We start from the raw sequence: 13924 nt of genomic DNA on the forward strand, positions 1-13924 counted from the left end.
CATTTGACACAGAGAGATCACAAGTAGGCAGAGAAGCAGGCTCCCTGCTGAGCAGATAGGGGGCTTGATCCCAAGACCCTGAGATCATGACCTCAGCCGAAGGCAGAGGCTTAACCCACTGTGACACCCAGGCGCCCCTCCAGTTTTTTTTTTTTTTTTAAAGATTTTATTTATTTGACAGACAGAGATCACAAGTAGGCAGAGTGGCAGGCAGAGAGAGAGAGAGAGAGAGAAGCAGGCTCCCCGCTGAGCAGAGAGCCCGATTCGGGGCTCGATCCCAGGACGCTGGGATCATGACCTGAGCTGAAGGCAGAGGCTTTAACCCACTGAGCCACCCAGGCGCCCCCTCTTTAGCTTTTTTAATTGAAGTATAGTTGATTCCCAATGTCAGGGTAACAGTTTTAAATGATAATGTTTTTTCTTTCTTTAAAAGAAAGACCCTTCCTCTGGCTACTTACTCGCTGCTACTGGGGTCTAGCACACAGAAACAAACTTTTCCCTGAGCCTTCCCCGTTCAGAAGCTGGGGGCAGACCCCCACTGAGAGAGAGGGGAGTGATTTCCCTCTCTGGCTCTGACTCACCTGAAAAGACTCACATCCTGTTTGCCTGGGCAAGTGGCTGGCTGTCCTTTCCACCCAGAAACACTCCTGAACCGACAAGTCCAACCTGCTTGTTCCCTTCAAGGCATCAGGCCTTGTGGGAAGAGGAGGGGAGGGCAGAGGCTGAAATGGCTTAGCTAACTTAGCACCTTCGCTGATTCTCTGCATTCAGCAGATCTGTGGTGGTAAACAGTGATCCTGAGCCCCGGGGCAGCTTATTAGTGAAGAACAACCTGACTTTAATTTTGTTTGAGTACTACAGAGCTTGAAGGCAGAAGCACTTCAAACCAGAACAGTAAGCTCTTTGCGGGGCGCCTGGATGGCTCAGTGGGTTAAAGCCTCTGCCTTTGGCTCAGGTCATGATCCCAGGGTCCTAGGATCGAGCCCCGCATCGAGCCCCGCATCGGGCTCTCTTCTCAGTGGGGAGCCTGCTTCCTCCTCTCTCTGCCTGCCTCCCTGCCTACTTGTGATCTCTCTCTGTCAAATAAATAAGTAAAATCATAAAAAAAAAATAGAACAATAGACTCTTCGAATGGAAAGAGCTGAAGGGGTTCCTGGAAGTCACCTGGTCCACTCCTCTCGTTGTATAAACCTGGAAACTGTGGACCCAAGAGTTTAAAATAGGGTGACTCTACCTCCCAGTGTCTCTGGGACCATCGGGCTGTCTGCCTGTTTTTCCCATATAAGTAGCAATAAGGTCACTTTCACTCTCAGAAGTGTCCTAGTTTGGATGATAAGTTCTATGGCCACCCGCACACCCGGACTTAAAAGAAAAGAAAGACTATGAATAGGTGGGGAGCAGAGAAAGAAAGGTGACCCCGAGGAGTCAGTATGAAAAAGGGGTAGAGGTGCACGTGGCTGGCTCAGTTGGTAGAGACTTTATTTAAAAAAAATAAATCTTTTTTTAAAAGATTTTATTTATTTATTTGACAGAGAGACACACAGCAAGAGAGGGAACACAAGCAGGGGGAGTGGGAGAGGGAGAAGCAGGCTTCCCGCTGAGCGGGGAGCCCGATGCAGGGCTGGATCCCAGGACTCTGGGATCATGACCTGAGCCGAAGGCGGGAGCATAATGACTGAGCCGCCCAAGCGCCCCAGAGACGGGGATTCTTGATCTCAGGGTCCTGAGCTTGAGCTCCACCTCGGGCATAGGTGTTACCTTTAAAAATAAAAGGGGATAAGATGGTTAAGTGTCTGCCTTTGGCTCAGGTCATGATCCTGGGGGTCCTGGGATCGAGTCCTACATCGGGTTCCCTGCTCAGTGGTGAGTCTGCTTCTCCCCCCACTTGTGCTTGGGTACACACGTGCTCCCTCTCTCGCTCTCAAAATAAAAAAAATCTTTTAAAAAAGGGGTAGAGATGAAAGTAAGAATGAATTTAGTATCTTTTTCGGTGATTCCGTTGCTAAATTACATTTTCTTTCACGAGTTTTTGTTTCTCAGGTAAAAGAGAGAATAATAAACATAAGGGCGCCTGGGTGGCTCAGCTGATTAAGGTCGTGATCTCAGGGTCCTGGAATGGAGCCCCACCTAGGGTTCCCTGCTCCCTGGAGAGTGTGCTTCTCCTTCTGCCTCCCCCCCCCGCTCCCCCAACCCCCCTGCTCTCTCACTGGTTCTCTTTCTCTAAAATAAATAAATAGCATCTTTAAAAAATAATAAATATAAATTAAAAAATTTTAGCTAATTTGGGGTGCCTGGGTGGCTCAGTTGGTTAAAGCATCCAACTTCAGCTCAGGTCTATGATCTCCGGGTGGTGGGCTCAAGCCCTGAGTGGAGGCCCCAGGTTGAGGCCCCAGACAAGCTCCAAGGGCTCTGTGCTCAGTGGGGCGTCTGCTCGAGTTCTCATCCTCTCCCTTTGCCTCTCCACCTGCTCATGCTCTCACTCTCTCTAACTTAAATAAATAATCTTAAAAAATTTTTTAAGTTAATTTGGAAGTTTCTGATTCCTAGGTCTATGGGGTTGAATTTGGCTGTTACAAGCAACTTGCTACCAATCCTTCATATACAAATACCAAAGAAACAAAGTGGGCAAAACACTCAAAATGGTAGTGGTTTTCTTGGTAAAAGAACAACATGACTTTGGTTCTGTTCAGGAGGAAAGAATTTTTACTCAAAACTTAACGCTTCTGCTATCATCCTTAAAAGAACTTACTTTGGTTAAACCGAGATCAGTTTGCTCACTCACCAGTGTGCCGGGAACGCCTACCCCGTGTTAACGTGCTGCGTTGGGTCAGTGAGATGGGGCACTCCTTTTCAGGAAGCTGATAAACTTTTAATGGCCGTGTGTAGCAATGAACGATTACAAATATTCTATAAGAACGTCACATCGTCTCATGGTTTAGAATTCTCTTTGTTCCACTGTACCTTCATTAAAATGTAAGGTCATTGGTGTGGAGAGGTTTTTTTTTTTTTTTTTGGTGAGGTTTTATTTTTTTTAAAGATTTTATTTATTTATTTGACACAGAGAGAGAGATCACAAGTAGGCAGAGAAGCAGGCAGAGAGAGAGGAGGAAGCAGGCTCCCCTTGGAGCAGAGAGCCCAATGCGGGGCTCGATCCCTGGACCCTGGGATCATGACCTGAGCCAAAGGCAGAGGCTTTAACCCACTGAGCCACCCAGGCGCCTCTTAGTCAGGTTTTATTGACAGAGCTGTAGAAAAGCATGTAATCAGACATGTGCAGCCTGATGCGGATATGCCCACGGAATGAGCACCAGGAGAGAGAAACAGCAGTTTGAGGACCTCAGGAGCCATACTCATGCTCCCTTCCGGTCACGGTCCTCACCCCAAGGCTAACCCCCATGCTGCCTTTTACCCCCATAGATTAGTTTTGCCAGTTGTTGAGCTCAGTATAAATGGAATCATATAGAGAATATTCACTGGGTTTTAAAAACACGTGTGTTCATTGACCGTCTTTACAGAGTGGGTTATTGAACCCAAAATCCAGATTTCTTTAAAATAAAAGATGTGATGGGATCTTAAATAAAAGTTGTGGTGATGGAAATGTTCTTCCTTTTGGCTGAATCGATGTCAAGATCTTGGCGGTGATGCTGGGCTAGAGTTTTACAGTATGTCACCATTAGAGGAAACAGAGTCACACCATCTTTGTTATTTCTTACAGCAGATGTGACCCTATGAACATTTCAGCACAAAAAGCTTAATTAAGAAACATATTAAGAATCATTTAAAAATTTTAGATTTTTCATTTTCATTTTATTTTTAAAATTTTTAAATTAAAATTAAATTTTAATTTAAATTAATTTAAAATTTAAAAATTTTAAAACATTTAAAGGAATGACGCGCTAGGCCTGCCCTTTTCCCAGCAACATCCGGCTGGAGCTGGGGAGCAGCAGTGTCCGTGGACGGGCGCGTGTTCTTTCTGGTTTGCCACAGTCCCCGCTGGCTTCTGATGGTCTCATCCTTGGTCGGGTTCACTCATATACTCATTTGTTACCTGCTCGTGCCTGGATCTGGGTCAATGTTAGACGGAGGGGGGAGCTACAAATGGTTTTCCCCTTTTTTTCAGGCATGTGTGACTTCCAGATTGAATTTCCTCAATCTAGTTCGTTATGGAGATTCTAGGCATTAGCTTGGTCTGTTTGACTTCGTCTCCCATCTCTGTAGTGTTGCTGGGAGGGGCTGCATGACGATTTGCGAGCAGCTGGATGCCACTGACCATCACAATCGCCATCGCGTAATCTTTCTCCGTGACATTCTCTTATTTTTAATTTTTCTAGTTCCTTAGCGGGTTCTTCTTCCATCTGGCTCCCCCAGCTGGCAAACCCATAGGCTCACCCCTTGGATGCAACGTTTTCTAACCCAGTGCTCAGCCCGCTCTGGAGGACGACCCATATGTGGTTCTATCGCCTGTGCTTAGTACAAGGCTGGCACCATATGCTGCCTGCGGAGTGATGTGCGACGCCCACACTGTTCTCTACCCCGATGACTACGGTCTTCTGAGCATGGCCTCGGATGCGGCGGCCACGTCGAGCTCCTTATAAGCGCTTTAGACACTTAGTCTCAGGTTTTGTGTTTTTCTCCTTGAGGACCTACAATTTCCAGGTGGTCTGCAGCTACCACTTGGAGAAGCACTTTCCTCATTTTTTCATGCACAGAAAATTCTGGAAGGATGAATAGGTGATGTGTAAAAGAAAAAAAAATTTTTTCTTTTGGCTAATGTATTAAAACCCCTGAGAGGTACTGTAGCTATAAACAGACAAAGCCAAAGTTTGTTTGATTTCATTTAGCCTCGCATTTCCCCTGAGTATAGAATCTTCTTTTCGTTCAACACCTGCTAACACCTGGAGGAGTGGTGTTTGTCTGAATGATCATTTAGGGCATGTTCGTAGCAGTGACATATCACCACAATTTCTTGCAGTTCTAAGAGTCGGATTCCTGGTCATCTGCTCTCTTCCTGTCTCCCTTCTCCCTGGAACAGACACCGTCCTTCCTGTTCCTTGATTACATATGCTATGCTTCTCTGGCTGGGATGTCATCTTTTTTTTTTAGATTTTATTTATTTGAGAGAGAGAGAGAACACAAGCAGGCAGAGGGGCAGAGGGAGAGGTAGAAACAGACTCACAGCTGAGCAGGGAGCCCGACGTAGGGCTCGATCCCAGGACACTGGGATCTTTTCTTTCTTTCTTTCTTTTTTTTTTTTTTTAAGATTTTATTTATTTGACAGAGACACGGAGAAAGTGGGAACACGCAATGGGAATGGGAGGGGGAGAAGCTGAGCAGGGAGCCCGATGTGGGGCTCGATCCTGAGACCCGGGGATCTTGACCTGAGCCAAAGGCAGACACCTAACTGACTGAGCCACCCAGGCGCCCGGATGTCATCTTAAACCCAGTGTGTCTGCAGCTCCCTTTTCCTCTTGAGATGATTGCTGAAAATAGTAAAGGATGAGAGGTGGGTTATGAAGGACCCGGGGCAGAACAGTGCTGAGGCTGCTGCGGCCAGAGGAGAACAGAATTGCTGATCTGGATTTCAAGTCAAGACTTGTGGCGAGCGTGTTTGCGAAGTCTCTACTTGGAGAGGTTCGGTAAGCAGGCTAATTGCAACTTCAGCTTTCTTCCGGGAAGATTCGGTCTGTTTTCAAAGGTAAAGCATGCTATCTCCACGGTGTTTATGGAGCAAAATATTTGAAGGTGTTGGAAAAGGTGAAGCTTTTTCTCACTCAGCCTGGCACAGTGTGGCTCAAGTGGAGACTCCTTGTTTTAATTAACCAACAGATTGTTTTCCACCCTCTTACTGTTATAATTCAGTGGATGCTTGATGCAACCACTTTTGATTATCTATCCTTAAATCTTTAAGTGGGTGTAAAACCCGTTAATAATGTCTGTTACCTTTAGGAAAAGTAAAGCCTCCTTAGCGTTACTGACAAGTCCATATTGCCTTTCTCTTTTACTCGCATTTAAAATTTCCATTACTGGGGTGCCTGGCTGGCTCAGTGTGTGGAGCGTGTGACTCTTGATCTCAGGGATGTGAGTTCAAGCCCCACGGTGGGTGTAGGGATTGCTTAAAAATAAAATCTTTAAGAAAATCAAATCGAATTTCCATGACTTATTAGAACTTGCCCTACATTTTCAGAATTTAACCGAGAACCCTCGTAATACAATGGAGACAAAAGACTCTCACCTTCCACAGCTCCTTTCCTGCTGCTCTGCTCTTATATCCTAGGCTTGCTTTGTAGGACCACAGGGTTTGGAATTCAAACCCAGCTACACCTGGGGTGCCTGAGTGTCTTAGCTGGTCGAGCGTCTGACGAGCGTCTGACTTCTTGGTTTCGGCTCAGGTTGTGATCTCAGGGCTCTGAATTCAGTGGGGCGTCTGGTCGGGATTCTCTCTCTCCCTCTGTCCCTCTCCACACTTGGGTATGTGAGCTCTGTCTCTCTCTCTCTCAAATAAATGAATAAATCTTAAAAGAAAAAAAATACCCAGCTACACTATCTCCCAGCTACGTGCGTTACTAAATCTTCCAGGCTCATTTCCTCAGCTGTGAAATGGGGATATTAGGGGCGCCTGGGTGGCTTAGTCGGTCAAGTGTCTGACCCTTGATCTCAGCTCAGGTCTTGAACTCACGGTTGTGAGGTCAAGCCCTGCACTGGGCTTCACGCTGGGCATGGATCCTAGTTAAAAAAAAAAAAAAGAAGAAGAAAATAGAAGAAATAGGAATATTAATAAAGCTACATGATAAGTGATGGTTCTTACTGTTGCCATGCTCCAGCCTCCTACTGGAAGTTCCTACACAGGCCATGCTGTTTCAATCCTTTATTTTTTTATTTGACGGAGAGAGAGAGCACAGGCAGGGGAACAGCAGGCAGAGAAAGAGGGAGAAGCAGGCTTCCCATTGAGGAGGGAGCTTGATCCCAGGACCTTGGGATCATGACCTGAGCCGAAGGCAGATGCTTAACCTACTGATCTCCCCAGGCGCCCCTCAATTCTTTTTTTAAAAATTTAAATTCAATTAGTCAACTTACAGTACATCATTAGTTTCTGATGTAGAGTTCCATGCTGTTTCGGTCCTAATGCCAAGATGTTGGCCCAGAGGGCCCCGCCTTTTTGTCAAGTGGAGGCCAGCTATTGTTTAAGCTTTTCAGAGCAGACTTCCTTAGTGCTCCCAGGAGGAGTCTGTCCTAATTCCTGTGCTTTCGCTAGCGCCCAGCATGGACGTTATCCCTGCAGAGCACCCCAGACTGTGACTACTTGTTAAAAGCCTGATGGCTCCTGGAGGGCTAAGATCTTATCTTTTCTTTTACCTTTGGATTCCTAGGAACAGCACCTGACTCTTAGTAGTTCGGCTCTGGCCATGGACTGAAGTTAGGCGGGCCTGGTTCTGGATTCTGGTTATGTCACTAGGTGGGTACCTGACCTGTAAGTCTCAGGCATGGGCAAATTTCCTCTCTCATTCCTGTCACCAACTCTGGCAGACCTCCTCCTTTCTCTTTCAGACGTCTGCTTCCCTATCTCCTGTCTCACTCCGGGGCAGTGACCGGTCTTTCTTAGGAAACATATGAAGGAGAAGCCATTAGGTGAGAACTCCCTCAAGAGGAGAGAGAACTTTATAAACACACACACATACACACACACAGAGGAAAACTCCTTCAGTTTTTGTTCCTGACCCTTTTACCTCAAACAGCCTTCTCTGGGCCCGTTCTGGGGTTCCCCTTCTCTAGGCTGACCACAAAAATTATCTTCCAAACCATCACATCTGGGTGTCAAAGGGGTGCTGTGAATCATCATAGCAGGATAGCAGGCATAAACCAGGACACTCCTGAACAACCAAAACATTCTTTTTCTTTTTAATTTTTAAAAGATTTTATTTATTTATCTGAGCGAGAGAGAGGAGAAGTGGGGTGAGAGGGATAGAGGGAAGGGGAGAGAGAGAGAATCTCAGACAGACTCCCGGCTCAGCATGGAGCCAGACTCAGGGCTCGACCTCACGAGTCTGAGATCACGACCTAAGCCGAAATCAAGAGTTGGAAGCTTAATCCATTGAGCCACCCAGGTGCCCCTTGAGTGATCTTTTTAATACATAAGTCGGATCAGGTCATTTTGACTGAAAGTTTTCGAAGTCTTTCTACTGTCTTTGAGATAAAGTCCAAACTCCTTAACCCTTATCAAGAGCTGTCAGAGTCTGGCCTCTGATTAGATTTTCAACTTCAACCCTGGTTAATCATTTCTTTTCTCTCTACCTGCACTGGGCTCAATAGGATACTAGGAGGAACAAATCTCTCTGAGTCAAAGACTGATGCTTCACGACTGAGCCACCCATGCGCCCCCGGAAATATCCTTTTTAAAAGATTTTATTTATTTACTTGAGAGAGTGAGTGAATGAGCGAGAAAAGTCGAGCAGGGGTGGGAAGGGGGGCGCAGAGGGAGAGGGAGAAGCAGGCTCCCCGCTGAGCAGGGAGCCCCACATGGGCCATCCCAGGACTCTGGAATGGTGACCTGAAGGCAGACGCTTAACCCATGGAGTCACCCAGGTGCCCCGGAAATATTTTTTAAATTAATGATAATTTCTTTATTTCTTTTTTTTAAGATTAAGAAAAAGGTTTTATTTATTTGATAGAGAGAGAGAGGGCACAAGCAGGGGGAGCAGGAGAGGGAGAAGCAGGCTTCCCCACTGAGCAGGGAGCTGGATGTGGGGCTCGATTCCAGGACCCTGGGATCATGACCTGAGCTGAAGGCAGAGGCCTTAACCCACTGAGCCACGCAGGCGCCCATTAATGGTTATTTTTCTTTGTTAGGAGCTACCAGTATTCTAAGGAATGATGTCTAGACGAGCGTAATGTAAATGAATAATGAATTATTGAGTAATGAATCTCAAACACTTCATAAACATGTTCTTAATGCTAAGGAAACTTGGTCAAAGAGGGAATAGATTTTGCCAACATCTTACTATGAAGATTACCAACATGCAGAGAAGTGGGAAGAATTTTACACTGAACACCTGTATACCCCACCTAGCTTCTTCAAGTAACATTTTATTATGCATGTTTTGTCACGCATCTGCTCCTTCCTTGTCCATCCCTTCATCTACCCACCCATCAACACATCTTACTTTTCTGATGCGGGAAGTCTGCTTGTCCCTCTCCCTCTGCCATTCCCTCTGCTTGTGCTCTCTCTCTCAAAATAAATAAATAAAATCTTTTTTAAAAAATATTTTATTTATTCATTTGACAGACAGATACCACAAGTAGGCAGAGAGGCAGGCAGAGAGAGAGAGGAGGAAGCAGGCTCCCTGCTAAGCAAAGAGCCCGACGCGGGGCTCGATCCCAGGACCCTGGGATCATGACCTGAGCCAAAGGCAGAGGCTTTAACCCACTGAGCCACCCAGGCGCCCCTATAAATAAAATCTTAAAAAAAATTAAATTGCAGACATCAGAACACATTCCACTGCATACATTAATGAGTCCGATATTTGTTTGTAATTTTTAAAAAATACTGGAATAGAAGTTTCATATAATGAAACACACAAAATATTAAATGTATACCATTCAAGGAGTTTTTTCGAATGCACAAGTCTGTGTAACCCAAACTCCTATCAAGAGGCAGAACATTAATATCACTCTAGAAATTTCCCTGTGCCCCTCCTATCAACCCTGTCCCCACTTTCCCAAGGGCAAACACTGTTAGGATGTTTTCCACCAAAGATGAGTTTTGCCTGTCCTAGAATTTCGCATACATGGAACCAAAGAGTATGTACTACTTTCTATCTGACTGATTTTGTCAACATTGTATTTTTGAGATGTATCCACGTGGGTGAATGTATCAGAAGCTTGTTCGTTTTTACTGCTGAGTAGTAGCCCATCGTATGAGTATTCTACAGAAGTACCCATTTTTCTGTTGATGGATCCCTGGGCTGCTTCCAGTTCGGGATGACAGATAATCTTAATTTTTTTAAAAGATTTTATTTATTTGACAGAGATCACAAGTAAGCAGAGAGACAGGCAGAGAGAGAAGGGGAAGCAGTCTCCCTGCTGAGCAGAGAACCCGACGTGGGGCTCTATCCCAGGACCCTGAGACCTTGAGACCTGAGCTGAAGGCAGAGGTCTTAACCCACTGAGCCACCCAGGCACCCCTTAATCTTAATCTTAATCTTAATCTTAATCTTAATCTTAATCTTAATAAAACAGATAATCTTCATCTTAATAGAACTTCTACGGATATTTTCATATAAGTCTTTTTGTGGCTATACACCTTCATTTCTCTTGGATTAATACCTAGGATGGAATTGCTATGGTGGTTAGCTTTATATGAAACTTGGCTTGATGAGAAACTCTCAGACCTCCTCCCAAAGTGGTCACAGGAGCAGTTTGCAATATCGTAACTAAGTCTCATCACAAACAACCAAATTTGCTGTTTTTGATGGGCACCGAGCGTAGAGCTGTATATTTAAATACAGTATTTCATCGGATGCTTACACCCAGCCTTCTGGGCAGGTAGTACTGGTCTCATTTTGCATATGACACGGTCGAGGCACAGAAAGTGAAACACCTGCCCAAGGCCTCACAGCTGGTCAGCAGCCAAGTGTGCATTTGGGTCCAAGCCGGTGGGATTCCAGCTCCTGCCTCCTGTCTCCCACTACACAGTAATAAAAAAACAAGTGGCTGGATCTTTTCTTGGGAAATGAATTCATTTCCTAAGAGTGGAAATTGGGCGTGGTAAGTAACCAGAAGATGCTCTATTCATCAGTAAACATGATACAGATATAAATTCTCACCCATTATTTCGATGTGGTACCTACGGTGAACAGGGAGGACCTTCAGTTATCTTCAAAGATACCCATCTCTCCAGCCCCGTGCAAATCTCTCTAGCAGCTCTTCAGAGTAAGGGAAGGGTTAAACTTCACAGTCGCTTCTGTGGGCCGGTTAATAAGAGCAGGATGCCCTCCTCTATAATTAAGAAAGGAGCCCAAGGCTTTACTGGGGAGTATCCAAGCTGCAGTGATGGGGTGGGGGTGGGGGTGGGAGGAATGGGCTGGGGGGGGGAGGCGGGGGAAGAGATAGGAAGGCATTTCCTCCCATGGTTTTTCTAAGCTATTAGAACTCAGTCTCAAATCCAGACTTGGCTTTGGAATATCTCTAGGGAGAGCAAGGCAAGGAGGAGGACCAAGGGGATCATACCACCTCTTTTGGGCTGAGAGCCCCCCTCTCATCGGGGACTCTGACATCCTAGCGCTCCCCCGACCCCCATCCTCGAGAGGCTCACCAGAAGTTTAGAAAACAAAAAAAGGAAACAAAGGAGTTATGGATTGGCACTGCTGTTGGTAAGGGTGGCTGGGAGTCCCTGAGTCTTCTGCAAATGGGTATTAAGTTGGGACTTTTCATTCTGGCTCTTAGGCCAGGGGGCGTATGAGAAAGTCGGTAGAGTGTGCGGTGGTCGAGGTCCCAAGGCTTTTTCTCATTATTTTTATAGGTCTGGTAAATATCAAAGTAATTCCACCCTTTTTGGGTTGTGTCTTCGTTACTTCCAAATGGTGTATTTGTCAGGATTGAGTCCGTACTCCCTAGGATGGAGAATGAGGACCCTCGATATCTGGGCCCGGCCTCTGTTTCTCTCTTTCCTCTGACCTGCCACTCCTCCCTGAGTGCTGGGTTGAGAAATCATTTGTAGGTCCCGTGGAGACCATATTTCCTGCTCACCCCCCTTCTGTTTGTTTCAACAAGAGAACCTCTGTTTTTGCTCTCTCTCCAGAATTCTCATTTATCCTTTAAGGACCCATTTCAGGAGTTCTGGGTGGCTCAGTTGGTTAAGGTCTGACTCTTGATGTATGCTCAGGTCATGATCTCAGGGTCGTGAGATTGAGCCCCACATCGGGCTTGTGCTGGGTGTGGAGTCTGCTTGGGATTCTCTCTGCCCCTCCCTCCTGACTCTCTCTCTGGAGTCACTAATATGGTAATTATTTGTTCACATACACACTGTACCTCCCAATCTTCTTTGGACTCCCAATTTTTCTCCCCAGGCAGAAATGTCTTACTCTACTTTATGTCTTGCCTGACATAGAACAAAGATGAAATATAATCTTTCCTAATAAGGAAACATACAGACAGGAAGTTTTGAGTAAACAGACACTTTATTTGAACCACCCAAGAGCTAAATCATTTGTTTCCCTTGGTGATTTCATCTTGTGAGAAAAACCACATTTTTGCCTTGGATGTTAACATGACAACTTTTACAAATACTGAGTTGTCCTTCTTGTCTTTTGAGCCCCCCCACCCCACCCCGGTGCATTTCCTCCTCCCCAGTGGGTTTCCAGGTACCCCATTAGGAATATTTTTGGGAGCACCTGGGTGGCTCAGTTGGTTGGGCGTCTGCCTTCGGCTCAGGTCATGATCCTGGAGCCCTGGGATCCAGTCCCGCATCGGGCTCCCAGCTCCACGGGGAGTCTGCTTCTCCCTCTGACCGTCTCCCCTCTCATGCTCTCTCACTCTCTCTCGCTCTCTCAAATAAATAAAATCTTAAAAAAAAGAAAAAAAAAAGAAATATTTTTGGCAAACACGTAGGCAGTTGGGACAGATGAGGTACTTTCAAAACCATTGGTACGTCATCCATTTTAACAAAAATCAGGATTTTTCTCTGGAAAAGTTTAGGAAAAAAGTGATGTTTCTGGAAACTTCTCTCTTCTTCCTTTTCTCCCATTTGCCTAGGGACTAAGTGCATTTTAGACCTTACCTAGAAGCCTCCAGTTTTGATCACAGCCCCGCTGACGGGCACCCTGGGGACTCAGGGGCAAATGTCCTTCTTAACTCAAGTGTTTTCTTGATACAAGGAGTCTAGCCATTGGTCGCCTCCCTCCCCTCCCAGGGAGGGGAACTGGGTGACTCTGGAGCCACTCCCGTTCACTGGAAGGAAGGAATTGGGTGTTGCTGGGCACAAAGCCCGGAACTTCAACTCTGCTGAAGAATGGGGTCCGGGCGGCTGCTGACCCTCAGAGCAGGGCTGGCAGCCAGCTCCCAGGGCATCTGGCTACCTGGGGGAGAGATTCTTCTGCTCCGGACAACAGGCGGTTTTGTTCAGGCTGCCTGCCCTGATTCCGCCCCTGATGCTTTTCTCTGTGTCCTTGAGCTCTTTGGTAACTCTACCTCTCACCAAATTTTGCAGTTTGCTCTAGACTTCAAAACCGCAGGCTCTACCTACCCCCTTCCTTGAGAGCTGCATTTCTCTCTGCGAGTTAAAAGCCAACAAAGAGGATCACGTTTCCTTCACCCTTTTCTTTCAGGCTCCTGCAGCTGAGCTCTGCAGACCTACATACCCCAGAGCCTCTATTTTATCCCACCACCATTTTGAAGATTTTCCCCAGCATGCTGATTTTCAGTTGCTCTCTGACCTAGAAGCTGACAAAGGAGCCACTCTATTTTCAGGAACGCTCACCTTAATAAAACCTTCATGTTAGGACACCGCTGGTCTTCATTTGGGGTAGCCCCTGAGTTTCTCTGTTCTAGCAACTGTTTTTTGTTGTTCACTGTTTTTCTTTCTCTCTTTATTTCTCTCTCTCTCTCTCTTTCCCTTCCTTCCTTCCTTCCTTCCTTTCTCTCTCCCTCCTCTTCCTTTCTCTCTCTCCCTCCCTCCTGTCCCTTTCTCTCTCTCCCTCCCTCCTGTCCCTTTCTCCCTCTCTCTCCCTCCCTCCCTTCCTTCTAGGGTCATGACATCTTTCTCCTGCTGCCTGCCTTTCTTTCTTCCTTTCTTTCTTTCTTTTTCTTCCTTCCTTCCTTTCTTTCTCTTTCTTTCTTTCTTTCTTTCTTTCTTTCTTTCTTTCTTTCTTTCTTTCTTTCTTTCTGGTTTTATTCATCTGTTTGACACAGAGATCCAGACAGCGAGAGAGGG

This window comes from Martes martes (assembly GCF_963455335.1).
Source record: "Martes martes genome assembly, chromosome: 10".
Classification (NCBI taxonomy): domain Eukaryota; kingdom Metazoa; phylum Chordata; class Mammalia; order Carnivora; family Mustelidae; genus Martes; species Martes martes.